This window comes from Rhipicephalus microplus, chromosome 2 (genome assembly GCF_043290135.1).
Source record: "Rhipicephalus microplus isolate Deutch F79 chromosome 2, USDA_Rmic, whole genome shotgun sequence".
NCBI classification, from domain to species: domain Eukaryota; kingdom Metazoa; phylum Arthropoda; class Arachnida; order Ixodida; family Ixodidae; genus Rhipicephalus; species Rhipicephalus microplus.
Genome location: NC_134701.1, coordinates 238756443 through 238783852, shown reverse-complemented (window position 1 = coordinate 238783852; position 27410 = coordinate 238756443). Strand labels below are relative to the sequence as shown.

At 48.0% G+C, this 27410-nt stretch overlaps 1 protein-coding gene across 2 annotated transcripts in view; it reads left to right on the top strand.

Moving 5' to 3' along the window:
• The window catches only part of rg (A kinase anchor protein rugose), a 344807-nt gene that overhangs the window by 33982 nt on the left and 283415 nt on the right, over positions 1-27410 (top strand). The gene's annotated exons all lie outside the window — the stretch shown is intronic.

Here is a 27410-nt window from a genome sequence, read left to right as displayed (position 1 = left end):
GAAATATTCAGCTCCTGACAAATTTCGAGGAGTTCTTGGACCTTAAACTTCTCCATCTTAGATATGCACACCGTTTCTCTTCTAAGGTAATTTTGCCCACGAGCCACCCAATTCTTGGTCTGTGAATCAAAATTTACCAAAATCACCCTACCACGTTACCGACCATCTGCGCTAACGAGTCTGGCGAAAAGAAGAGCAAACACGCGGCACTCACCACTTCAATGCAGCCGACGCAGGCGAATCCCATAAGCTGCCAGCCACTGTTGCGCCATTGGGTAGCGTGGTGCGGACTCGGGCCATCCGAGTCCCCGGAGAGGACGAGTAGAGAAGCCGGAGAAGGAGAAAAAATGTTTATATACAGTATTTACATGGTAGCGTGGTACAACATGAAAAGAGAATCACCCCCGAGCGCCTCTGCGCTAGCGTTTTTATACATCGTCCGCCTTCCCAAGATCCCTTGCAAAGAAAATTATGCGCAGGATACTCCAATGAGATCGTCGTCTTCCTCTCCGTCCCCGAAGAGGGAAAGCCAAACACCGCCTCCCTCTGAACCTAGGAAAGGGGCAAGGCATGCCCAGTTCGCTGTTTGGTGAGGGAGACCCCACGCGCCAGCGTGGCACCACAGTGAGATGACGTGGAATCCCATGCGCAAAGTCGCTCCTTGATGCCGCCAGGTTGACTCAAGCAATGCAGAATACCCCGTACAGCTGCTGGGTCGACGCTGCTTCGGAGTGTTGCTCTCGGCTGCTGACAAAAGCTTGGCCAACGACTTTTGTGTCAAGAGGAGCCGGCGACGTGGTTTTTCCCGATTGTCCGCGTCCGTCGCCGTCCCGGTGCAGGGTTGACTCATCAACAGCTGCCAGGTGCCAGCAGGCCGCGAAGACCACGTGGAACTTGGGCGAGGCACAACACCTCTCCAGAGAGGTTTTTGCTACGGTGGTTACACAAGAAAGCACTTGCCTCAGGGCCCTTGGACGCAAGGGTATTAACGAGTGAGGCACTTGTGCTAATGCCATACATATCCACCATCGTCTTTTATTATCACCAACTTTTGTCATCTATTCACACCACACACCTTTCACGGCATGGTCATGATTTTATTACTTGTATGTTTTTACCCGCCTTACCGCGAGGAATTTTATGGCCCTCATACAGCCGCTTATCGCAATCATTGTCCATTTTTTTAGTAAGATGAACTGGCGCTCTTTGGCCGTGAAATGGCCCTTGCGCCATAAAACATCAAACATCATCATGTAGCACAGAAAGAGGGCTATCTTTGATAGCTTCGTGTTTCGCGCTCACTGTGAACTGCTGTGAGCCACTGCAGTGGGCACATATAGTGCTTGAGAGCTGTATCCGCAGTTCTTCGGCGTACATCACATCGCCATTATTTATGCATGCGCGTGCGTATGTGTGGAAACGGAGTGCGCGGTAGCTCTTACGTTATTTTACTACCAAATACGCGACCTTACGAGTCTCTGCGGCGGCGGGCTTCTAGATAATGTCTTCGTCGAAATCTCTCCGGTATATCCCTGTCCTCGGTGTGTTCATCTGGTGGGGGGAGGTGGGGGATGTATCTGTTTGACTGCAGGAAGGGCCATTGGGCGATTACTTAGGGATTCTGGCGGCGCTTCATCATCAGACGCTGGATTGTTACCCTAATCTGCTCGAATGTAGGCTCTCGAGAACTAATCACCCTTCCTAGGGTATCTCGCAACCGGGTGCATGCACTTACGCCGCCCGTGCGCGAAGGAGGCGTTCGTCGCGCTGTTGCCTTGTTTGCTCTCGGGCTCGCCGGTCGCGTGGGATGGTGCCGCGTTCAGTTGAACACTGCTCTCTCTCGCTCCCTCCTCGCTCTCTGGCTCGCAAGCTTTCCGCGCCCTTGCCTCCCCCGCCGAGCTATCGTCGCCGAAGTTCTTCCCGGATGACGTTCGTACTGCTGGGAAGCTTTCGTGCGTTATCTCGACCCTGCCACCTCCGCCGCGCCGTTATGTGTCGAGTATGGGCTGAGCAGGTGTGGGCCCGATCCGACGCTGCCGCACATTGGGGGCTGGTTTATCACGTGCGCGACTATATGTTCTTCCAACAAACTAGTCTTCATTGTTCTCGCGCGCTAATGACTTATATACGTAAAGTTAGCGTGTGCGAAAAAAAAAAAAGCTGGATCAACTGCGCGTTACATAATTAGGTGGTTTAGGCAAAGAAAAGTTACGTGGATTATGCGCGTGCCCCATCATCGTGCTTTAAAAAAATAATATATATTCCGCATATGGAACATCTGTTTCTGACTTTGCCTTCTTAAGTCTTTGTTATATATAACTATCTCTAGAGTTGTTCGAATATGGTCGAAAATGAAGCTCTGTAGGGGGGGGGGGGGGGAGCGTTGTGGGACAGTCTTCCAGCCCAGTCACGAAAATAACCGAGGTAGAAATGCAGTGGTAGAGACGACGCGAAATACAACGGCGTGCAGCTGCAAGACAAAGCCGTTCAGCCCTTGTGCCTCGCTCGCCAACGTTAATAGCTATGTAGTGTGCATTGTGCCACATTGCGGCATCAGCGCCGCCGTTTTGCCGTATACAGCGGCTGCGGTTCGTCCTCGACGTTTAATCCTAGTGGACCGCAGCGCCCGCTGCCCGCGACACTTCGGGACGATCAATCGCAGCCTCACATCTGCCACCGCGGTCGTGTTCTCGAGACTGATCGATCGGCGCGCTTTCGTGTCCTAATCGCGTTCCGGCGCCACGGCGCTCAAGGCCCATCCCTCCGCTGCCCAGCGGCTTGCCACCACTGCAAGCTCGGCCGTGTCCATATTTCAGGCACGCGAGACGGACTCGTCACGCTGACGCGGTTCCGACTCCATCTCGGCAATGTATATGGGTAGCTTATGGATCGCCGTTTCGGTCTCCACGTGTGTATGGTCCAGCAGTCGCCAGAAAGGGGCACATGTTGTACCCGTGCACATGTTGTACCACGCGTCCTTGTGTATAACACAATACCGTTCGATTTCGTGTACCCCTCGTACACCCTGCAGTGTAATGAGAAATCGCTCGAGAGGCCATGTTGCTGGGGTACTCGTTTCGACATGCTGACTTGTCTTCGTCAAGGCAGGGACAGCTTTCCTTTGCAGCGTGTGCGCCTTGCTCAAGCTCACAACTTTCCCGAAGTTGTCTTGTTTGGATTGCATACCAGTGGTACAGTCTGTTAAACGTTAAAGCGAGATTACTCGCTGTAGTAGAGCATTTACGGCGCTGTACGATTCAAGAGACACGACAATGCCAAGTTGTACACGTCAGTTCATCGGTTGTTTGTATATTGTGACCTCGCGGGACTACCGCTCTTCGCTGGAAATTTCAAACAAATGTTTTTGAGGATTCTCACGCGCACCGGGGATGTTGTGAGGAGCATGGAGTATGGGAAAGAACTGAGATGACTGAAACGTGGAGGGGGCGACGGAGAGGAGCGTTAAATGACATCGTTGTCTCATGCACTGTGTGTAATAAGGAAATTTTTGTTTGTTTTTTCTTATATACATATGCATCGTACAGAGTGGGCAGATAGAAACGTATTCCGCAGTACAGGTATCGAAATACATGTACGTGCATACAGACAGAACGGGGCATATCATAAATACCTTTGCAAGAAGGCGGGAAAAGAGTTGCGAATTACCGGTACAGGCACAGAGACACAGGAATGCAAACTTTAGGCTACCTATTTTTTTATGATTACAGGGATGCTGATGCTCCTCAAAGACATTCATTTGATGCAGAATAATGTGATTAATGTTTCACCTCAATGAAACTTGGAAGTAAAGCATTGCTCGAATCACTGTGAACATCAGTGCAATGAAGTAATAAAAAGTATACATTCTTTCTACACACGAGGTTCGTATTGCTGAGATGGTTGTTTCGTTATACTGCATTTGAACAACGGGAGCTTTTCAACTAGGCTGTTATTTAGACCTCAGTTTTGCCTTGACACAAGACTTGCGAAATGGCTTGCCGCCAGAAAACAATTTAGATGGCGGCACCTGCCATGAGAGACACCACGACTCTAGTCAGCAGAACATGACAATACTGCCTCTGCAACTCTGCCGTCACAGCATCGTCGGGGGCTTTATGATATGGGGCCATTCTGTGCGAGGGAGCAACCCTTGGCCGACCCCACTGTAAATACGACCAGAGGTGTGCCTCATCCCCCGTGCGGTTTTGTTGAGGTGACCTCCGAAGTGGGAGACAGTTACGACGCCGCACTTATTTCTTCACTTTTTTAAAATTTAAAACCACTCTTCAGGTATGCCTGTGCTTGGCTTAACTGCAAGGTCTTCCTTTCCCTCTTAGAAATGTGTCAGGTCATTTCCGTAAAAAAAAAAGAAAGAAGAGAAAAGCGAGGTACCCGTTTCCTGCAACCTATCGCGATATAATCGATGCATCTTAAATTTGTTTCACTATTCAGATAGAAATACATTTAGCAAACGTATATCTCGATACGGAAATGCAGATATTCGAAAATATCGCCTATGTATTATCGCGATACTCTTATATAGCGACACTTGCCCAGCCCTGGTATACCGCCTTGCTAACCTGTGTGACTTCTTCGGAACTGGTCGTGTGTGTGTGATCCTGTGACAGTATCGCGAGTGCATGCATCGGACGATCTTTCGACGTTTGCTGCAGGCTTTGCACGTTGCCCGCTCTCGCTCTGCGGCTTTTCGTTTTCCTTGCCTGTGTCGCGGAACTCTGGCAGTATATAGTGCACACCGCTCAGTGTAGTCAAACGAGGTTCTGCAGTGCATAACTTGTAGTCGTTCGCCGTGTGCTGTGGGGCTTTGTGATGAAGAGACCTTTGTGGTAACACCTTGGAAATTAAGATCTGCCTGAGATTTTTGCGCAAAAATTGCGGCTAACGCTTGGAACCGTTGCCAATTGTGTGTGCCTTTGTTGTGGTTGTGTCATTCTGTCAAACGCCTCAGACACTGCCGGAACTTAGAGAGAAGACCTTATACGAAAGGTATATAAAATAATTTTGGCTGTTTGGTTGGCTTCACTCCGCCTGAAAATTGGTACGTATGTGTTCTTATATTCCGCCCGCCAAAGTATGTACTTTACACTGAGATTATTTTCCATCCGTGTATGCGCCTTGCGCTACCTGGTTATATTATTATACTTATATAGGCATCATAATTGTCCTTCGGCGGGGCCACTCATTTGAGAAACTATTACGAGGATACCTTGTCGTCACGTAGGGTCATGGTGTGAGCTGCCTTACTGGCATCTGTGAGCTGACTTGCAAAGCTTCGTCCATGGCACGAAAACAAAGAAGTCGCAGAGTATAACGGGTGCTTCGGGCAGCGCGGTTAGAAGACAGAAGACTTCGTATCAATCGAAAAGACTTGTATCGCGCGACGCGCACGCTTTGATATACTCTGTGACGTGTGGGCTCATTGCTTGCTTACGTGTTTAATGCCGCACTTGAGCTTTGCAAGCCTCTTCGTACAACTCTGACTCGTCTGAAACGCTCCAGTGCTGTGATGTGACTCACAGTGAGAGTGAAAAGCGAGTGCTCTGCTAACTTCGCCGGCAGCTGCGAACGTCACACGTGCCTCGACGGGTCGTGCATTCCGTTACGCTGCCTGACTTTCAACTTGAAGAGAGTGTGTTGTTCCGAGAACGGAGAGAGAGAGAGCATTTGGGGAAAAGCTGAGCAGATGCTTATCCTCGTGCTGAGCCGCCATTCTTCTCTTGCCCCTTTTCGGTCGTCGGGCAAGTTTGTGGAAAACGATGTAGTAACGCCCAGTGCAGTCGTTTCCATATAGATACACGGGGTGACGCGATAAGTAAGAGGCAGGAAGGGGAAGCCGTTTTTGTTCGTTGCATCTGACAATTTTTGTCAGACCGCGCGCGGAAATTGGCATTCAACTTTGTCTAACGAAGAGCTCGCACACTGTGCATTGGCTTCGAAGCCATTGTGCCCTGTTGGCCTATACGGTATCGTGTATACTATTCGAAATACGCCGGGATCACGTTAAAGAACCCCAGGTGGTCGAAATTTCCGGAGCCCTCCACTACGGCGTCTCTCATAATCATATGGTGGTTTCGGGACGGTAAACCCTACAATTCATTCAAATACGCCGGGGCACCAACATTGGCGGCGTGAAGCCTGCGGCGACACGGAGCAAGCGGAATAGTGTTTCGCATTTCGTGGTATACAGTATGTATGCCCTGCGACACTTACTCGTTCTGATTGTGCACGTGTCCTCGCGACATAACGCTTATGGCTGTTCATCTGCCTGTCTCGCCGCTCCATTCGCTCCTCCTTTCCCTTGTGTGCGCGCGCAACGGTGTAAGAGAGAGCACCTAACTATTCAAAAAGTGTCATATCGGCTTATAAGACTCCGAGGAACCACGCAGGTAATTTTTCATTTGTCTGAAGCCCCTGGCGGTGAATTGCGCGTTCTATATACTGTGTATAACGGGATCGCTGTCGAGATGTTAACCGTATAACGTTCGAAAAGGTACTGCATACGCTCCCCACATAATCTATGCACGACGAACGCTCGCTTTTAGTCTCATCACGTGCCGCGGAGTGCCATTCTGCGCGGCTGCGTGCTGCTGCTGCTACGGCTGCTGCACTGCCACTACTGCTGCTGCTTTTGCCGATACTGCCGCCGATGCTGTTTGCCGTGCGCTGTCAACGAGCGCGCTGTGTGTGGCTTAGCTGTTGTGAGAGCGCGGGGAGACTCTTCTCCGGAAGTGGCCCGTTACGCGTCGATGGCGCACTTCCGTTCGGACGCGAGCTGCATGGCTGGCTCCGCGTTGCGCGTGTGTTGGTGGCCTTCCTGCAGGCTGTCTTGTCGCCCTCGCCGGCATTGAGTCCGACTGTTTGTCCTGTCCTCCCCTCTGTCTTTTTCTTTCTTTCTCTTTTCTGCTCAATATAGAGATTCGTTTGCGATACTGCGCCCTGTTCTCCCCGCCTTTTTATTTCCTCTTTATTTGTACAGGTTTCCAGGGCCCGGTGTTCTCACGTGCGAGGTGAAAAGCGGCTTTCGTGACACGTTTTTGCGGCCGAGCTACAGCTGCGCAAATGGGCGTGCTTTGCCTATATGCGCACCCGCGGTTTGACCACAGAGAGAGAACTCGTCACGAACTTCGTGAACCGCCGAATAAAAGGCTCTTTAGAGCATTTCGTATAGGGGATAGAATTTGGAGTCATAGTTATGGGGGAACCTCGTGGAATTGAGAAGAGCATATCTCTGAGGTGGCATACAATGCAGTTGTGCGCTATTTAGCCACAGCTGAACAGCATTTACTGCCTGTCTGGTTGGTTCGTCTTATAGCTGTACGTCCAACTCGTGTATTGCTTAATACCTGTCGTTTAGCTACCTGAGTAGAATGGGTATGGCAGTACGCTCATTTTCCCCACTATTCGCCCTTGTTGCTTTAGATGTTACTTTCTTTCTTCCTTGGCTCTATATAAATAGAAAAAAATCATGTGCTTCGTAATAATACAACAAGTTTCGTGCGCATGCATGCATAACGATTCCGAATCACTGAATCTATTCGACGCAATATGTAGTGGAAGATTAACGGCAGAAGTCACGTTCGAATCCATTTAAAGACACAAGGAGGAAGTTTAGGCAAATTCGCGTGATACCCCATAACGTGTAACTCGTACAGTGTGTACCCATGGTGGCTCAAGCGACCGACATGCTTGCATACTTTCGGCAAGGTTCCCCGACTGGTTTTTGTACGGAACACTGCGCAGTCTCCGTCAATTTTGCAGCGTGTGTGGTAGCCAATCGATTTCTTATAAGTAGATCGAGTAAATGATACGCTTGTATTTGTCTTTTATTTGGAACTTGATTTCGTCCTTGTTATCGATCGCTAACACTATACCACCGAGTCCTCCTATAAAAGTGGTTTTCTGTGTGACAGTCCTTTCACACTCGAGCCCGGAAACGATTACCTCCGCTTTCAAAGAAACTTTCGCATTCAAGCTTCAGCAGTGATATCGCCGTGAAGAGGCAACCCAATCGATCTCAGGCAGCGCCCCCCCCCCTCCTCCACCCTCAGTGATTAGCGTTTCGAGATAGCAAGCACGTCCCGTACATTTTACCTTTTGTCCATTGTCCAGCTCTTGAATACATGCGTGCTGCTTGTAAGGGCTATTACAGATACGTTTCTTTCTCGCGCCTTGGGAAACGTGCGTAAGAATTGCCGCTCTCATCTCCTTCCCTCCCGCTCGTCATGAGTTCATTCTCCTCCTGGGAATTCAGGCCAGACGACGACGTGCGTGAGCCACTCCCGCCTGTTCTTGCGGAGAGAACGAGCGTGTAAGATCTTTAGGGTAGAGTGCGTTCACCGGCGATATGTTTTCATTAGCATTTGCTCTGTGTGCGTTGCTCGTACGTTTGTCCATTGCTTGTTTGCTTTCTTTCTTTCGTTCTTTCTTTGACTACTCGTTTATTTGTTGCGTGCAAAAGGAGACGTGTCTTTCCGTTTAGTGGATTTTCGCCACTTAACGCAAAGATGAGACTTATGTGCTGTGCATGCATCACGCCCCGACCTGGCTGTGGTCTTGCGGTGGGAAGTGCTTATCAAAATGAACTCACGTTTTTCTGTAGTGTTCGAAATATCGAAAACGTGTATCGAAAACGGAGTCCCCTGTCTACGAACGAAATGTGTTGTTTATTCATGTTTCCCGGGTTACGAGCTTAAGATATTACACAACAGGGTAAAAACTCGCATTTTAAGGGCGTGTTACGGGATTTTCACCTCCATCTTCTCGGGCCGCAATGCCGGAGTCTAACAGTGGCTCGACGACGCATATATAAAACGAGCCAGCGTGCATATGGACGAATATTGTCACGACTAAAAGCCGACAGGATTACAGTGGCTCGACCACGCATATTTGAAACGAGCCAGCGTGTATATGGGCGAATATTGTCATGACTAAAAGCCGGCAGGATTACAGAGCACAATGAGGCGACGACCACAAGAAGCAACCCTGGTTCCTCCGAAGAAGACGACATTGAGACGTCTGCTCTTTTGATCTATCAATAGTGACCTTGATTTTCGTTTTTGCACCGTGGTCCTGTGTTCTGTTATCTTCCGCGTTGCGACATTGCAGCCTCTTTACTTCAGATTGCGCAGTCGAGTGCTTGCTTGTATTTGCTGGTCTCGCGGAATTGAAGGGCAATTTATTTCTGAGTTGGTCGAACCCACTGAAGAAAAAAAATCCCGGCGGATGTATAGACATTCCGGCTAGGCGCATTTACACGAAGTCATGGGATAATTGCGATTGCATATGATGGCGAGGTCGACGTAATATATAGGAGCACACACACACACACACACACACACAAAGCAAACAATCACACATAATTAGCAGAAATAAGACGACCTTTATTTTATACTAAACGGTCATACTGCGTTCCACTGCACTTCTGCGAAGCTCAACGTTCACTCTTACCGTGAGAGTATAATGACATACGTGCTCGGTATAAGCCAGAAAAGACGTGAAGTCGGAGAGACAGAAATGTGTTGACTCATTGCTCACGTTTACCGCGGCGTCATCAATAATTTAATAGTAAACAAGAACCACCGTCATTCTTTGCCGCAGTGCCTCGCCTCTGTAGCGACAAATTTAGGAAGTTCACTGTTGTAGGGGAGAGCGAGAGAGAGAGCTTTGTCTATAATCTACTCCAAGGAAGGGGTCGACAGCCTTTTGAAGCGGAAGGCCGAGTTGCACGAAGCCGACTTGGCGGTGAAGGGGTGGGTCGAGTGGCTTTGTAGGAAAAAAAGATCGATTTCGGCGAATCGTCAGTAATGTACAAAACTGGGATGGAATTTTCAGCACGCATGCCATTAGGCAGTAGTTACAAACGTAGGTTACAGGCGAAAACCCCATTCGAGGTCGAAGCTGCCGTCTCGGCCTACAGATAAGAAGTGACGAGGGTATGGAGGGGGAAGGGTCGGGCACGGGAGCCGCGTAAAACTGTTTTTCGGGCCGCAGATTGCAGGTACCGACTAGAAGAAAAAAAAAAAAGAAGAGTAACTTGACTTTTTTTTTTGAAGAGTTCTAGTTTGCCACAAGTTTGATTTTGTTAAAATAGGTGCGTCAACTCTCCTTGGGTGTTAATATACTCTCTTCTGAGAGTCTCGTGACCAACAAGAGAGTTTAAAGAACCATGTTCGTGACAGTTCAGGACTCCCCGAAATGAGTCACACATATGCTCTCTATCTCTCTCTTGAATGCATATGTAGTAACGCCTCTACGAGCGAACCAAAGTATACCTTTCACGGAATTGTTTGTCAGTTTCAGGTTTCATGCATAGTTTTACTCCTGGTGGAACCCGTTTAAAAAGGCGCCACTGGGCCTTAAATTAATACCCAAATAATACTAAACGTCTCTGGCAGCGCACGTCTGGCCTTGCGTAACTGCACTCCATCAGGGATCACCATCGAAAGCTTATTATACTCGCGCCCTTCAACCGGTGTCGATCGCCGTGCTGCTTTGAACTTTTCTCGTATCCCGCAGCGGTCGATCCCATAGCGGTTCTTGCGTTGCTCTCGCCACTCCGACCCACCATTAGCGTGCAGACACAGTGCTTAAGACGGCGTGCTTAACGAGAAACGGTGACTCGACGCATACGTCTCCGTCTTTCATTTTCTTACTCGGCTCTTCGCCGGGCGCTTCTTTAATACCGATCGAACCAGGAGCGCGTCGCATTTGCATTAGAATATCGCCTGCTTGCGCCGGACGGATCAAAGCGAAGTAAAGAACACTTTCTTTTTTTTTAATCTTTAAGCTGTCTTATACGCATGGTCAAGCACCGAGATTAATAATTAGACGTCGTCGTTAGCCTCATCTCACCCGTCGGGACGTATAATGACGTCTGGCGATAACAACTCGGCTTGCTAATCGCGAAGCAGCAGCCTCGGAGATAAGTCATTATCTCATTAATTACTGGACGCATATATGCTTATTTCATAGTAGCGCGTATAATATCCGAATACGCACGTGCATTCCGTCACTCTGGTGAGTGCCTCCTCTACTAAAAGAAAAAAAAAAGTGTATCTGCAAGCGACCCTTTGGCGTGCCGAAATCGCCAGTCATTTAGTCTCCTTCGTGTATGTGAATCGTTTCACTGCGTCTCGTAAGATGCCTATGTAGGGATGAGTCACTCGTCCCAGCTGTGTCGTATACGGGGCGATCGATTCTCTGCAGAGAACGGCGTTGCGCATAATGTAAGCCGCCCGCTCTGTTTTTTTTCCGTCTTCAAGATTTACCCCGCTTTTACTTTTTTTTTCATCTTCGTGTTATTCTTTTTATCGAAGTATGGGTCGACGTTTTATGACCGCTTATCCACCCCCCCCCCCCCCCCCACACCTCTGCTTTACAAACGTCGCTGTCTGGGAATAATAATAATAAAATAATAATAAAAAAGCTGAAAGATGGTATTCCCGCAGACACCATAATTACCCGGACGCGTACTCAGACGAGCGCGGGGCTCCGTCGCTAAAAAGAAAAAAAATATAAATAAATGAGAGAGAAAGAGAGAAGTAAGGTTGAAACCGCGTGCCCGTGCGCGCTGTCCTCGTCGCTGCTCAAGTGTTGTGCTTGCCTTAAATCTCCGCCGCGTAACAGCGTCTGTAGATCGCGTTCCTGCGGACTCTGGGTGTTTGCCGAGCGGTGTAAAAAAAAAAAAAAGTGAAACCGGAGACATTCCGCGCGCGCGCTTTGTGAGCTTTGCTGGAATTTTTTCCGCTCCTCTCCGTTTGTGTGTCTTCGTGAACACGAGTGCTTTTCTTCTCTATATCGCGTGCCCCGGTACATTATCCGCTAAAATGCAGCTCATTAGGCCTCGTCTATGACGTCACCAGCAGCAGTAATCGTCTTGGGATGCGAACGGCGTTGATCGTGTTCAATTTTTTTCTTCTCCTCCTGCTTTTTGCGCTGTGCACTTCGTTAAGGGGACGTGCAATGGAGTTTATGTGCAAGTGACAGTGTCTGTCTGCTAACGATGGAGGTGCATTCTATATCAGGATTCGCTTCGAAGAGAGCTGCACCGGTTGCAGCGTTTGGAGGGATACGTGTATCGGATCTTTGGGAGAGGATTTCGTCCTGCAATGGACATAAACATAAACGTTTGTTGTTGTTCTTGTTGATGATGATGATGACGTCGTCGTCGACGACGATTATGATGGCGATGGTGATGCACACCGTCATGGGGGCGAGTGAAATACCATAGGTTATAGTACCATCAATTTCTTGTTTGGCTGTGGCAATCGATCAGATCACAAAGCTTCATATTTGGATAGTTTTCCGCACACACAGAAATGTCGCCGCTGTGCACGATATTCGAGATTTGGCTGGTTGTATACGTATTTGTTATGATTCCCAGCTGGCAGTGCCAGACTTTTTGTTTTTATCAAAACAGCAATTTGTCATAAACGTTGCTTTTAGCCAACGTACCCCCCCCCCCCCCCCCTGATCAATGATGCTGCTCATCATTGAGACTGCATATGATGTTGATACTCTGTCCCTTTTGAACGTTTAGAGTGGGTGTGCGAAGGAAACTAAGGTAACGCAACTTGCCATCGAAAACTATATTGCGCAACTATATACCTTCTTTCCTCTCCTCCACCCTAACCCTCCGTCTACCGTATAATTAGGCATGTAGACAGTCTTTTGCCTGCCGTTCCTTACATTCGCACACATTTGGAAGCGTAAAGGGGAAGTCAGTGACCGTAATAGTCGCAAGGCCGTTCAGCTGTCACTCCATAGCCTTCTTGCCTCGATCTGCTTATTATCCACGACCTTTCTGCTGACGCTTGGAATTGGAAAACAATAAGCGTCCATCAGCTCGTGCAGACGGTTCTTGTAAAGAACTGTCGCAGCCTGTCTGGCATCTCGCTATGGCGCCATCGAAAAATGTCTAGCCCGCCTCTTCTCCCAGTGCCCCTGCGAGGCCGGGGTTATTGTGCTTTCGCCAACAAGTCGACGAGCAGATTATTCTTGTGTTATAAGGTTTCCTCCTGTGTATTTTTTCGCCACGTGGAACAATTACTGAAGGTAGCAAATGAGAGTGGCAGGTCGTTAGCATCGCAGAATCTTTGAGAGAAAGAGAGCGTATACAGAATAGGCATATCCGACAAAAGCTGCTGCAGCTTACTCCTATGTGTGCATAATGCAGTAATCGCTCTCCCGAATCTCGTGTAATTCAAATTATATTGACTATAGCCTACGGGTGGTCTGTGTAGGCTTGAGGTATTACGCATTTTTGTGTGATGTGAGATGCGGTCCAAAATTTTTTGGAACTCTGGGTGTCCTTGGTGCCAACGTTTCCGCAAGTCGTCCATGTCTTCTTCGAAGCAGCAGCGACTCCGAGGTATATATTCCAAAGTTTTTGCTGCCTTTTTCGTCTCTTCAGGGATCTGTCTTTCCCGGAACTTCTTGGTTGTGGTCTGGTGGCGCTATTACTCCGCGGTTTAATGTTTGATGAAGGGGTATTATTTATATATATCTAGTATAATCGATGAATGCGTAATATTTATATATATTGTAAAAATTTATTGGATTTCATCTTCCTCATCTGTCAATAACCATCATGAGTCTTCGCGTCGTGCCTTTTCGTCATTGGCGCCATCTTGCTGTTGCTTGAATAAAGCGTCAGCTGAACCGTGGTATTTCAATATCTAGTATACAAGACTGCGTGGGAGGAGGGCGGGGGGGGGGGGCAGGAAGAAAGCATGGACTCGAAAGTCACGTGACTATGCGATGCGGCGGTGCCGTCTCGGAGTTCCTCCCATTGTCTCTCGTGAGCCCCGTGACGAGTGGTTCCCATTGTCTGCCGATTCGAAATGCGTTCGATCGTTTTGGAGCCGCGAGACCGGCAGCCATCTGGCCGTGGTTGACGACTTCCGACGTTCTCGCCAACGCTTCGGGTGCTGCCAAGTGCGAAAGAGCCGCGTTTTTACGGTCGCTTCTGGCCTATAACTGTGGAAGATGTACAGCTTCCTTATCTTTTTTTTTTGTTTGCCGGCCGGCCACGATCGACTTTGTTCCCGCCATGCGATGCAACGTTGTGGACTATACCAGCGTGCGTTAGGTTATTCACTTTTTTTTTGCCCTATTACTCCTAAAATATATGTGTCTGGCTATAGAGTCTCGCTTTGCTTGCAGCGCGTGCCTTGTTGCCCGTATTATTCTCTCTCTCTCTCTTTTCCCTTCTGTCTGGAGGATGTAATGTAGCATATATATGGCCGGCATTGTTCTTACGGTCTGCTCTGTCGGCTAAAGCTGGCCCCTGGCGTCTAGCCAAGTGCAGAGTCCGCGTTCCTGTGCCAAGCAATGGCCGAAGGGTTTTCCACCTCGCTCTCCCGGCGTTTAGGGCCGACACATCTCGACGAACCTGTATCCGCTGTTACGTATACGTCGCTGTATCTCTCCCGCGGGCAGCGGCGGAAACAGCCGATATGTGTGTGTGAGGCATTTTTACTGTACCGGCATGAAATTGAATCGGCTGGCACAGGACAGGATATATTGGACACTATCGGCATACATTCCTTAGTTTCGCAACGGGCGTAAAAATGTGATAATTATCATCATTAAGTTGGTGGTGGTAGGGGAATGCGGTGATTAGAATATGCCTGTCGTCTGGAGTTCTTGGTGACCTTTTTAAGTTGTAGGTTGTAGCAGACATTGAACGCACGGAAAGAAACACAAGAACACAGCGGCGTTTCTTTCTTTATGTGTGTCTAATCTTTGCTGGAGACACTCAACATGGCGATGAGTATGATGGTGGTGATGATGATGACGATGATGGCGGTGATGGTTATCATTCGCGAAGGCTACCCGTTCGATTGCCGCTTGGCGTTTTTCGCTACTCGGAAAATCTTTCAATAAGGGGCACCGTTTCTATGAAAGAACTTTCAAAGCATGTGCAATGTTATAACGGCTGAACTAATTCCAAACTACGCGATTAGTTTAGGTAGGTAGCTTGCATGACGCACGCGCAGAAGGACAAAGGATAGGTGTGCGAGCATGGCTCGTGTCTCATTATGACGCTTAATTTGGGCAGCATTCAAAAGGAAATGCGCAGGAGAAGAGTGACGCTTTCGGCGCAATGGAACCTCTATCGAAAGAGCGTTGCATAACGTTGTTATAGCGTGCCAGACCCGGTTAGTTTGCGCCTTGCGCATTAGCGCGGCATCGCGGAATCCGGTAAACAACCTGGTGGTCGGCTCTGTCGAAGCAACTGCGCCGCCAAGCGTTGGTTCATTATAAGATATCGCCTGAAGCTGAGCGAGGTGACCCTAATTTCGTCTGACGCTATGAAATTTCCCAATATACGTAGATTAGTGGGCATCTGTTCCGATCACACACACACACACGCACACACACACACACACACACACACACACACACACACACACACACACACACACATACATTATATATATATATATATATATATATATATATATATATATATATATATATATATATATATATATATATATATATATATATATATATATATTCACAGGGAATCTCCTTGCTATACGAGCACGCTGTCATACGCGGACTTGTATAGCCAGGCGATCTAAAGTAGTGTTTTTATGCATAATGCATTTTTCGTTGTCAATATTGTTTCATTCTGCCGAAAAATGCGTCTATAGCTGCATGTCATGTTGTACGGGTTATAGTGTACCTCAAGACGATGAACAGTGCGTGAGAATTGAAATTGCGGCTAGGAAGTCAGACAGGGCGCAGTACGCGTGCTATAACTGCTGATATTGTCTGCAAGCACAGGTGCCCCAGTTGTTCCTGTAAAAGAAGCGCCGCGTGACGCGTGCAATGTATAGGCTCGATGTGATGTGTGCACCGCGTTGGCTTTTCTTATTGTGCACGTAAGGCGCGTTTTTTCTGTTGCTGTATGTGTGGGACTCGTCTGCTCAGAATGCGACCTGCAGGCTGCAGTCACGATTGTAGCTGCTGCCTTGTTCTTCTGCAAACTGTGCAGTACTACGAGAAACAAACGTGTTTTAGTGCCGATCGCGCGCGTGTTTAAAAGAAACCGTGTCGGTAAATAATTTATCTGCGGTTTCTCCTCGACATTCATTGTTCTCGAAACACAAAGCCCGATGAGTGGTAGGTAAAGTGCAAGTCGACCGTGAAAGTTTGCGGACAAGACATGCTTAAAAAGGTATGTCTCGCTTTGCCTCCCTCTCTCTGTCTCTCTCATCTATTGCTTCCCGACAACAATCGTATCTCGACGCTGACGCCGCATCTGCCGGAACTGCTGCTTCGTTCAATGACATTTCTCTTCGTTCTCTCGTATACTAGCTGTTTCTGGTTGGTATTCGCGACTCGCTCACTCTCATACATCATATTAGATTGAGCCGCAGACTTTTCTGACTAATTCAATGACGTTCGTGGTGCGAACGGCTGTGAATGATTGTTTTCCTAATGTTAACAAAATAATGTAGCTTGACCTTTAACACCTGACAGCGCGGACGTGAATGTCCTGATATGCAGTTGGTGTTTGACTCCGCTTTGGAGCGTGCTTGAACTAGCTGCCTAAGATGTTCGCTCCGCTCAGAGACCTTGCACACGCTGGATATATATATATATATATTGTATATATATATATATATATATATATATATATATATATATATATATATATATATATATATATATATATATATATATATATATATTGTATATACGTGTGCAAGTGTGGGTTTCGTAGCCCCCTGGGGCTGTAGGAGAGTTTGATTTCGACAAGATTACAATGGCCGAATCAGCGGCTCCCAGAAAGGTGCGCTCTGCTTCGACGTTCTGTGGTTTACGTTGGTACTGTTTGGTACTGTGTTAAATTTGCTTATCTAGAGTATACTTAGTTGTCCTATAAATTGTTGCTGAGAGATATGTTCTCTATAGTCACAGTAGTTAGTTAACGTTAGGTTTGGCTAGGTGAATTACTGAAGCATCCCCGATGTAACTCGACATCTATAGCTTTTACAAACAAAGCCTCCGGGACATTTCTGTGTTCGGCGAACTCAGAGACGTCGCCAGTATCAAGGCAGGCTGCGACGACATCGCCTTGAACTACTCTTGGATAACCTCGAGCCTGCATGCGTCTTTTTCTGTGTATAGTGTGATAGTAAAGGGAATGTTTCACAATGTATTTGCACAGTTACAGACGCTCACATTTTAAAAATTGTTTTTTTTTCAGACACTTCGTATTATACCCCTGCGTGTAACTGAACGTGTTCTAACAGCTAGAAATTTGTAACGGTAACGTACAGTCGGCCAAAACTTTTGCTATTGTGCGCAGCGGCCACTTTTTTTTTTGTCTCTCAGCGCTATTATAAAACGAAGTTACAAAAAAAATTTGCTTCGTGGACATGTGCTTTAAGGGCATTATACACTTGTCCTTAATTCAACTGAAACTTAGTCGAGTCATATGGCAAAGATACCCACAAAAAACTGCCACTCATTCATGATACCTTATGATTTGGTCGACTGTACTTGCAACTCGATTCGCAAATGGTTTGAAACCTGGCGCTAACAGGAAACGGTGACTGACGCAGACAGTATAGGTGTACGGCTGCCGTGGGCAAGCGGACTATAGTCTCGTCTATAGGCATACAACATAACCCTTGTTTTTTTGTTTTTTTTTTACAGACGGCGTTTCAATAGTGTTCGCTACAGACACAATGGTTTCCGCAGCTGTATACAAATGAGAACTAATATCCCTCTCCTGACGTCAACTTTCTGTGGCAGCACAACCAAGGCTATACGGAGCCGATGCACGTGTTTCTTTGTAACGCTTCTGTACCTAGTCCGGGAACGATAAGCTATCGTGGACTACGTAGCATCAAAGAAAATATTAAAACAAAAGAAACAGGTGTTCTGTTCAAGATTGTTTGTATTGTAAGAAAACTTATCCTATGAAAGATTTTCGTTTTCTTTATTGCTGTTTTCAGTTTTCTCGAAGTCGATTTCATGTTTTCCAAGCCCCTGTAACCAAGGATGGAGTCACTCAGTTCCAACAGGTGCACATTGACGCTTGTAAGCTAGCATGGGCCCATGTGTGTTATGGGATGTGTGTTCATCGAATAGTAAGAAACGGAGACATCAGTTCGCGGTTAAATGTTTTGTTGCCTGCACACCATCACCGTGGAGGAAGTTATGCTCAAGCCAAAGCTACGAAGCTTTTGTAACTTTGATCGTGCTGCCACAAAAAAGTTGTCGCCGGGTGTACGCGCAGCGATTCCGTACGACTAAAAGCACTCTTTTTCTTTTCTTTCGCCTGTCTCGCGTAAAGCTACGTGAAATACGTTGCAGACAACGCTGTGGGCTCTTCTCAGTGTTTCTTGATACTTTGTTTTCGGTTATTTCTCTGCACACACTCTTCTTGCTTCAATATACTGACACGTGATCACTAATGGTATATATAGCGGGTTCTTGTGATAGTTTCTAACTTTGACACTTACCAATGCTGCATCTAATACGTCACCCTGTTTCTTTTTGCAAACGCGGGAACAATTAATAACCCCGAATTTCGTGATGCCTCGTTTAAAGAACTGAGCTCTGTCGACTGTGATCGTTGGCGCTCTTTGGCCATCAAATGGTCCTTGCGCCATACAACACTACAAATCGATAGTGATTGTTCGATAAGAAATAACACGGTAACGAAAAATGCAAGTCTTGCGAATGGGCTAAGCTAACTTGCTGTAATGCCAAGCATTTAGTCGTTGCTAATTAGGACCATTTCTAATTAACAAAAGTACAGGTACCAAAGTAATCTTTAAATCAGTTCAATTACTATCGAACCGCGGCCCCTGTTGTGTCTGTATATACTCGCTGGTATAAGTAATTAGAGCTTCCTGGAAAATTGAGCCTCGGGCGAACGCGCTTAGCTCGACGACTCGTTTTCAGCGCTTTTATCCCCGCTTGTGGGCTATCTTAAGAGATTTTTTTTTCTCGTTCACGTTAAGTTAAACGAGCCCCTGTTACACACTGACGCCGCGCGGTGGCTCGCTTTGTTTGACGATGCGGAGGGCGCTGGGACGTGTTTGTCCTCGCAGCTGTTTGATCTCGCGCTTCTTTCGCTATATACGCAAGGACGCTCGACAGCGGCGATCGACTCTCTTTTATGTCGGGTCCCGGGCGGGGATGCGTGTTTTATCAGAGCCTTGGAAACGCTTTAAACGACCTCTTGCTTTCTTTTCCCGTTCCCGGAAGCGTTAAACGAAAGCGGAATGAATCGGAGGGAGGGATTTGTGTGCCGTTGTGAGATCTCGCGCACACGGGGCTGCCTATTCAGAACTCGCATTCATTAGTGTTTCGTCGTGTTTGTGCGTTGTGTTACAGTGTTTACGTACACCTCGTCGTTTGCGGTACGGATCGTCAAAGAGCGTGCGGTACTTCGCGCGTATGTAAATGATCTTGATTTTAGATGGAGCCAGTCCTCTCGCTTCTTTCGAATTCCGCCCGTATTTTGGTGGAGGTAAAATGCCAAAGACGTGCCCCTTTGATTTAGGTGGACGTTGAAGCCTGGTCATCGAAATATTCGAAGAGCCCCAGTTTTGGGACGTAAGAACCATGGTATTGTTATAATATTGTCCTTCTGGGCAAAACTCCTTTTTGCGAACTTTTACTTGGGGTCTAAGTGCAGAGGTTACCTGGTTGCACTGAAACCGGCGTAGTGAAAATTAATGTGGAGTGTATTGGTTCAGCGTTTCGATTTACAGTGCGGTGTGGGAGCTAAGGTGTTTTGGAATGCACGTAATTACACGGGAGAGCTGCTGCGTTCGCATGCGCTTGTGAGATTAGCCAGTTGGGTTGGCAGCCTGTGAGATTTTGCCGGTGCGGCAGCGACACACAACGGTAAACGATTCGGTTGCATATCTTCATTGCAGGCTTGTAACGCTGGTTCGTTTTGCTCTACCGCTCGACCAGCTAGCTGAACGAAGGGAAAGTCAGCTCCTCCTGAATCCAGTATAGTTGAAACTTGATGACCATTTTATTTTTATTTTCTTTCTTTCTTTTAGCCTCAAGTGTTTTGCGTGCTGGCTTGACAGGAGGGGGGGGGGGGGCTGGCGTTTTACTGACAGTTGTGTCCTGATTTAGTCTGCACCGATGTAGTGCAGGGTGTGCCATGTATTGTGAAGTGTCAGCAGACTCAATTAGCATTTTCGCAAGGTCTACTTCATCTCACCAGCGCTTTGCATTGTGACTAAAGCTGTGGGCAGAGTTAGCCAAGAGGGGCTCCTCCATCGTCAACTTAGGTGGATCTTAGTTGCTGTTCGTGCTTCCGTAGCTTTAGACATACATTTTTTTTATTCTTGATAAAAATATTAAAAAGGAATAGATGAACACCATGATTTCATGGGTCTCTGCTATCCGCATTCGTAGCACGGTGAGGCCCGTGGAAATGTCTGACCGAATAGACTTTGTCTCGACTAGGGGTCTTCCTTTGCTAACTGCCGCGCTTACTGGCGTAGTATCTGTCACTGTAGACCACGGTGCACTTATATTGCTGCCGTGACATGTGGAGAAGGAAACGAGGTCTGCCAGACGCGCTTCCGGTTTGCCATCCCTCGCTTTTGGGAGGCGATAAGGGATGTAATGAAAGAGGGAAAGGGAAGGATATCAATCAATGAAAGTGCAGTACCGACCTAGTCGGCATACGCCTCGGCCCCGTTTTTCTTTATGTGAACCTTCGTTACGTCTGGGCGTATGTAAGAAAGGGCGCCATCTTTGATTATAACGGTCGCGCCGTAACCCGGACTGTGGTGCTGATGTGTACATGGTTCAAGGTCAAGAAAACACGCCGGCAGTAGTGCTTGTACAGATGTCAGCGTAGAGGAACACCTCTTATTTCCTCCGGTCGGTCCGGGTCGTAAAGACGACTCGTCTGCCCGTTTTACGACGAGGCTGCAGGGCGTACGTTGCCGCAGATCGTGGTTGCGCTGATCCATCTCGCGTCGTTTCGTCGCGCGTCCTTGGGTTCTGCTAACCTAATGACGTCATAGGTTTGCTCGTGGTAGGGCAGCTTTTATGGAGCTCGTCAGGGTTTTGACAGCGCGCTCGGTTTCGGTCGCAGCCCGATGCCCCGCCGCAGCGTTGCTGGTGTCCCACTTGATCGATGTCTCAATTACTCATGCATTGAACCTCGAATCTTTCGTTTGCCGCATCGTAACGAGTCGTTTCGGAAACGTAGTAAAGAGAGCCTGGAAAGCTTACCACGTCCTAGTGGTAGAGCCGGGCGTGTTATACATGTTTATCGGTGGGAGTAAACGACGCTAAGTGTTTATGGAACTCGACGTGTCATGCATTGTGTTCCCGTCCCTATAATTTTGCGCTGCAGTTAACGACGACTTAACTTGCCTAAATTAATATTCTGCTTGATATGTTACGTGAAGGAGACCGACTCGGAAGAGTAGACACAGATATATTGACAGCCGTTTAAGCCAGCCGCGCCAGCGATATTATAGGCCGCCGCTGGATTTCAATCGTGTTTCGGTCGAGGAGCGTGGATAATAGATGATATAAACGTTCCCGTGCTTCAATTTATCTGCATTTAACAGAGCCAGGGCGGTTAATAATTGTTATTTAAACAAAACAGTGACACATACAGGCCGTTCTCTCACAAGCCCAGACGTATTGTTTTCTCTGTGACAAACATCAACGAATCGAAAAGGGCTTTGCTTGTATTGGTCATGTGGAAGGCGGCCTTATGCCTTTGAAGATCACTGACTGTTGTGAACTAGCGCGCACACACACACACGCACACACACACACACGCACGCACACGCACACACACGCACACACTATGCCGGCAAACATTGCAGCAGTGCAGTGAAAACTGCCGTGACATCGGTCTATTAGATCAATTCAAGCTTTTGCTGACCGCTACACCATTCGATACATCGTGGCAAATTGTAGCTACGTACAGTCGGCAAGACTTTCTGCACCTCAGCACCTCGTTTTTTTCGCTGATGATGGGAGAGCTACCTATCTCGGGAAGCCCTCTTCGTCATTCCGTATTGCCGTCACGCTGTCGGGAAACGGAGGAACGGTGCAGATGAGGTTAGCCACCGTACAGATGTTCTCTCCTCCCCGCGGTCCCCTTTTCACCAGGGGCAGGTGTGTGCGTGCGTGAGTTTGTCTGCGTGTGTGCGCGCTAGTCGGAAGAGGCAATTTCAAGGGAATTGAAAAACGCTTACGCGAGGAGCTCCGTTTCGGAGAGATAACGTGGCGGCTCTTTTTTTTTTTTATCGTAGCCCTCCAGCCTCTGCGCGCACTGCACTATATCTCTTTCATACTTTTTATCCCGCTCTATCGTTCTTAAGGCTTTATTAATTTTTTCTTTTATTACTATTTTGGTTTTCTTAATTTTTTTATCTGTTCGAGGGAAAGTATCGTGCCTTTTGAGGTGAGAGGCGAAACGGCGGACCGAAGGAAGGAGAAATTTGGTGGCGGGCCTCCCGATTTCTCTCTCGAAAGCGTTTAACGGGTACCCGAGAAATGGTCCAGCGCTCGTGCCGTACCGGCAAGATTAGGGGATTTATTATTGCCGCTAATGCTATAGATATCCCATCCCCGCGCGGTGGCGGCTGCGCTGCGTGGATTCTCGACTGTTGAGATTAGATTTAACGACGCTTTCGCGACGCCTCGTTGTACTTTGACACTTCCTTTTTTTTTTTCATCCAGAGACCGTGGCATGTGATTAAACTTGACCTTCCTGGAGTTACTGAGGCGTTAAGTGTCGGCGAGGTAATGCGAGTCTCCCTGTGTGGGTGACGGAAGAGGACGGCGTGCCGTGGTGGTGTCGCTCAGGAAGGCCGGCATTCTTCGCATTCCACTGAAATGGGCTTTGCCAACAGCGGTCATCTGTCTTTAAAAAAAAAAAGAACAGTGGTCCGTGGTTCAAAATTACGTTAAAGGTGTTACTTTATGGTCTTGCGCAGGCTGTGTGACCAGCGGAAAACCTGCTCTCATGAAAGAGAGAGATGGTGTGGTGAGAAGGCCTCTATTCTTTTCCTCGCGTCATTTCTTTGTGTAGTGTCCAGCGAAAATTGGCTCCTCGATTCATGCCCCTTTCGTTTTTTAAGCTAGGTAAAAAAATTACGGTGTCAGCAGCAAGTGCTATATATATATATATATATATATATATATATATATATATATATATATATATAAATCACTCTCCGCTTAGCGTCCTGTTGGGACTGCGCTGACTCCGCAGAAAGTCGCGTTCAAGACCGTACGGCGCTCAATCTGTGTTCAGAGAGCCTTACTTTTCCCTCGTTTAACAAAACTATAGGTTTAGAGCCGATAAAGACATTACGGCTCTTTTACTGCACGACGTCGATCCTTGTGGCTTGAGGATCTAGTTAAGAACCTTACGCCATCCGGGATCGTATAGCTGCTCACACTACTTGCACTCCGTTGCGACACAGGCGACGAGTACCTCCGTTTGCGTTGTTAAGTGTACGCTCGTCGGTACCTGTCTCGTACGTGAGGCTAGTCCATAAAACTGCTTCACTCGGCGGAGACAGGCGCGTGTACTCCGAGAGGAACGCGCGGAGCGGGGAATGGAAAAGAAGATGAAGAGGAAGCCGCGAGATGGGGGAAAAAACTTGAATAAAGCTCTCGGGGGCACTTCGCGAGCATGCGCGTGTTCTTGTGACATTCGCCCACTTTTGGCGCTGCTTTTTTCTTATCTCGGTGGTATGCACCGACGAAGAGGCTGCAGCCCAGCTTATCGCAGGCTTTTCCCGTCAATAAAGCTTATCTCTCGCACTGCGTGTACCGCGCGTGTATGATATATTTCCGGCCGAGCGAGACGCATCCACTAAAACCTGACGGGTTACTCGTAGTAAACTCTCGACAGAGGGCTTTGTAATCCCCGGGACGCCGAGAAAATGTTACGCCTTGCGTTGTTTTGTCTTGTTTGTTTGTTTTTTTCGTCGCGTTTGTTACGATTGTGCTTTTATCGCGCTGGCTACGTAACTGCGCATATAATACAGCGTGCGGCAGTGTTTAAATTCGCGACGTTCGCAGTTGCCCCCAGCCCCGCTGTGACAAATCACGCTGATGGATGGGGCGGAAGCTTGAGCGAGCGTCTCTTGCGCTTCACACGCAGCCCAGCTGTCTCAGCGTTCCGCGCGTGAAGTGCCGTGTCTCTTTCTCTCTCTATCTCCCTCTCTCGCTCCTTTCTCTGGGTGCTGTCGGTTTCATGGCACTCGCGCAGGCGGTTTTTTTTTTGCGACCGCCCTCTCTCCGGAGTGCTCGCCGTTCGTCGCGGCATCGTGATTGCGGTGTCCCTGCTTTTCGCTGCCGCCGCCGCTGCTAACAGCCGCTACTTGTGCTGCTGCCGCCCTTTTTCTCGACGCCGCGCTGCTGACCGATGGGCGTGCGTGTGTTTGGACGCGCGGCAGCCTAGCTATTTACTCGCTGTCGCGTGGCCCGGTAGTGCGTGCTGCTTTCGCTTTTCTCCGCGCGTTTTTTTTTATTTTTTTGTATACGCGGAGCTTCTTTTCCTACGGCCGTGCGGTTTGTTGGTTCGCACGCTTGTTCCGGTGTTTGTCTGTTCGTTGCGGTGATAGGGGCGGAGCGCCCGCGCTGACGCGTTTCCATCGCTTTTGTTTTTTGTCGCGCGCCCGTTGTTTTTTTTTTTTTCGCGGTATGCTTGTGTGTGTGTGCCTCTCCTGCTTTGCGTCGCTGATGCCGCCGCCGCCGTGTGGCCCCTGCTGCCTCGGCTGTCCGGACGGCTGTCACGCCCCTCGATTTCTCTTCGAACGCCAGGTCACGGAGAGCCCGGCGTTGGCGGCTCCGCTGAACCCCTCACGTTCAGGTCAAGTTTGTTATTTCTTTCAAGTCGGCAGCTGGAACGTGCCCGTTCACTTTCTTTTTTTTTTTGTCGACCGGGCTTCTTCTGGGAAATGGTGGAGAGCGCACTCGGAGGCACGCTTTTGTTTGTAGCGTTGTCATTGTCTCTGAACTAGGAAGGACGTTCACCGCGTAATTGAACGAACGAACGGAAAGGTAATATTGTTGTAAAGTACAGCCAGGAATGCACAAATTACCTTGGGGCGTTTGTGACTGCGATTTATACGAGGACCGAAACGTGCAAGCCGTGGATTTTGTGGCTGTTTGTTTTCCGCTATTCACGAACGACTAAGTATAACGAGGTGCGAGTCATGTTGACGTAACATTCACGCGTAACTCGAAACACCCGTGCCGTTGGTGTAAGCCGCCTGTAACTCTGGCTTTACCGCAGATGTAGTGCGCTTGCGGAGAAGCGCGCGGAATTTCGAAAAGGGGAAGCGAATGATCCCAATACGCGGGGCCGCTTCGCTAGGTTCTTCTCTTTATATTTTCGTTTTTTTCACGCTTACCGTTGATTCGGTTTCCAGCGTGAGTTCAAGTGCGTGTAAACCTAGCATAAGTAAAAAAAAACAACCCAGACCATTTCGTTTACCGTCTTTAATCTGGCCCACCAGTTAATCCTAGGTTACGCTCCAGCCGAAATATTTTTTCTTTCCTCCCTCTCTCGCGGCAATATTCCCGCAATGTTTCTGCTCTGTTATTGGTTGACGTGTTTTGTCGACAGCTGAAGCTGTCGTCCGTGATGAGCTTGGAATCCAAACGATCTGCTGTTTCGATGAAAAACAGTTCCATTCTAAAGAAGAAGAAAACATTTAAATGTCGTTATGGGCCGTATCCAGTGACTTTTCCGTCGGATTTCTATACCGTCCTTACAGTTCCGTGTCATTAATTTGTACCGTGTCAAAACTTCCCCGACTGATTGCGACGCCGTTGCTTGCGTCCGAGGACGCAGCTAGGCGTGCGCTTCTTTCGCTTTCATTCCACGTTTAAAATCTTTGTTGAATTTATCGATTCATTTTTTTTTTCTTTTCTTTACTTTGTTATCTTCAGAAAATCAGTAATGATAGAACTGTGCTGAAACGGCGCGTCCCAATTCAGGCCAGCTTGCAGCAGGAGCATTTTTAAATTCTTCATATTATCTTCGCGCTGCAGAGTGGTGTTTGGTTTTGTTGGTATAATTTTCATTGGGCATTTTAGCGTGGTGTTTGTTATAATGACGAGTCTTTCGTCTCCTCTCAAGTTTAGAGAGCTGTTCCGTCTGTAGTATACTGCTAGAGTATCCAAGGCGAAAAGAAAAGTGCCTTACGTCAGAAACCTCTGAACGACTTGTCGATACTTGTACATTGTATCGATGCAGTGTACATGATATCTTAGCGATTGTAACAAATGAGTTCTCGTTGCCGGGAACAAATGAAGAAACGACGCGGAAGCCCTTTTCTCGTTCCAATAATTACGCGCCCTTTCAATTCGCGGGACCGTTCAAATTACTCGTGAAACTCGTTGCGTACTGAAGCGAACCTTATTTTTTTTCTCTTCATTGCGATAAGAGTTGCGACCGCACGATGTGGTACGTATATAAAGCCTTATTTTTCTGCTACAAAGTCTAATAATAAGTGAAGCAATTAAGGACAGCGCTTGTTTCTTCTTGAATCTCTGCCTGCGCGCCGGACATGTCCGTTGGGAGCCTCTGTTATATTTTATCCCCATTGTTCAATGGCAGGAAGCGGGAATAAAACAAAAATCCAAAGATGTTATTTTCTTTCATTATCGCTGTTCTTGTACGAGGTACGCGAAAACGCTACTGGAAGCTCTTGCCGGAATAATGAAGTCTACCATCAGCGCGACAAGGGATCAAGCGCCAAGGAGGCCGTAGGGTGCGAGCTGGCGGGGCTTATAAAGCATGCATGAAGTTCGCAACGCGTGCCCCCTTGGGAAATGTGTAGTCCGCAAAGAGAGAGAGAGAGAGAGAGAGACAGACGCTGCTTTTAAGGCCTCTAGGCCTACGCTATTTCTTTTTCCTTTTTTGGTTCTGTTATCTTGCGACTTTTTCTGCCGCCCGCCGGCATATATAGAGAGACTTGGCAATTGCCTCCGGAATGCCTCGGAATCCAGCTTTGTCGTCCCGCGCTGTGCTTTACAAAGCACCTCGGTGCCCGGGTATATATAGCGTGTTCCGCCGAACTCCTACGCCACCACCACCGTTTCGCTCCGGCGCGCCGAAGCGTTTCGCAGTATAGCGCGAGCGAGCATGTAGATGTGATTGCGCACGAAAGCCTTTTCGCGCGGCGCTACTAAAGTTTTGCCTAGCAGCTGCTACAAAAAAAAAGAAGAGAAACAAAAGATGTACGTGCACGGGTGTGAGTGTATACCGCTGTTTCACCGTACCGCATAAGCATTGATTTTCCCTAACTAAAGTGAACTTAAGTGTATCTAGTCGTTTCGCAGTTGCGAGAGCGCAGCCATAAGTTACGTAGACTCCTGAACGGAGACCAGAC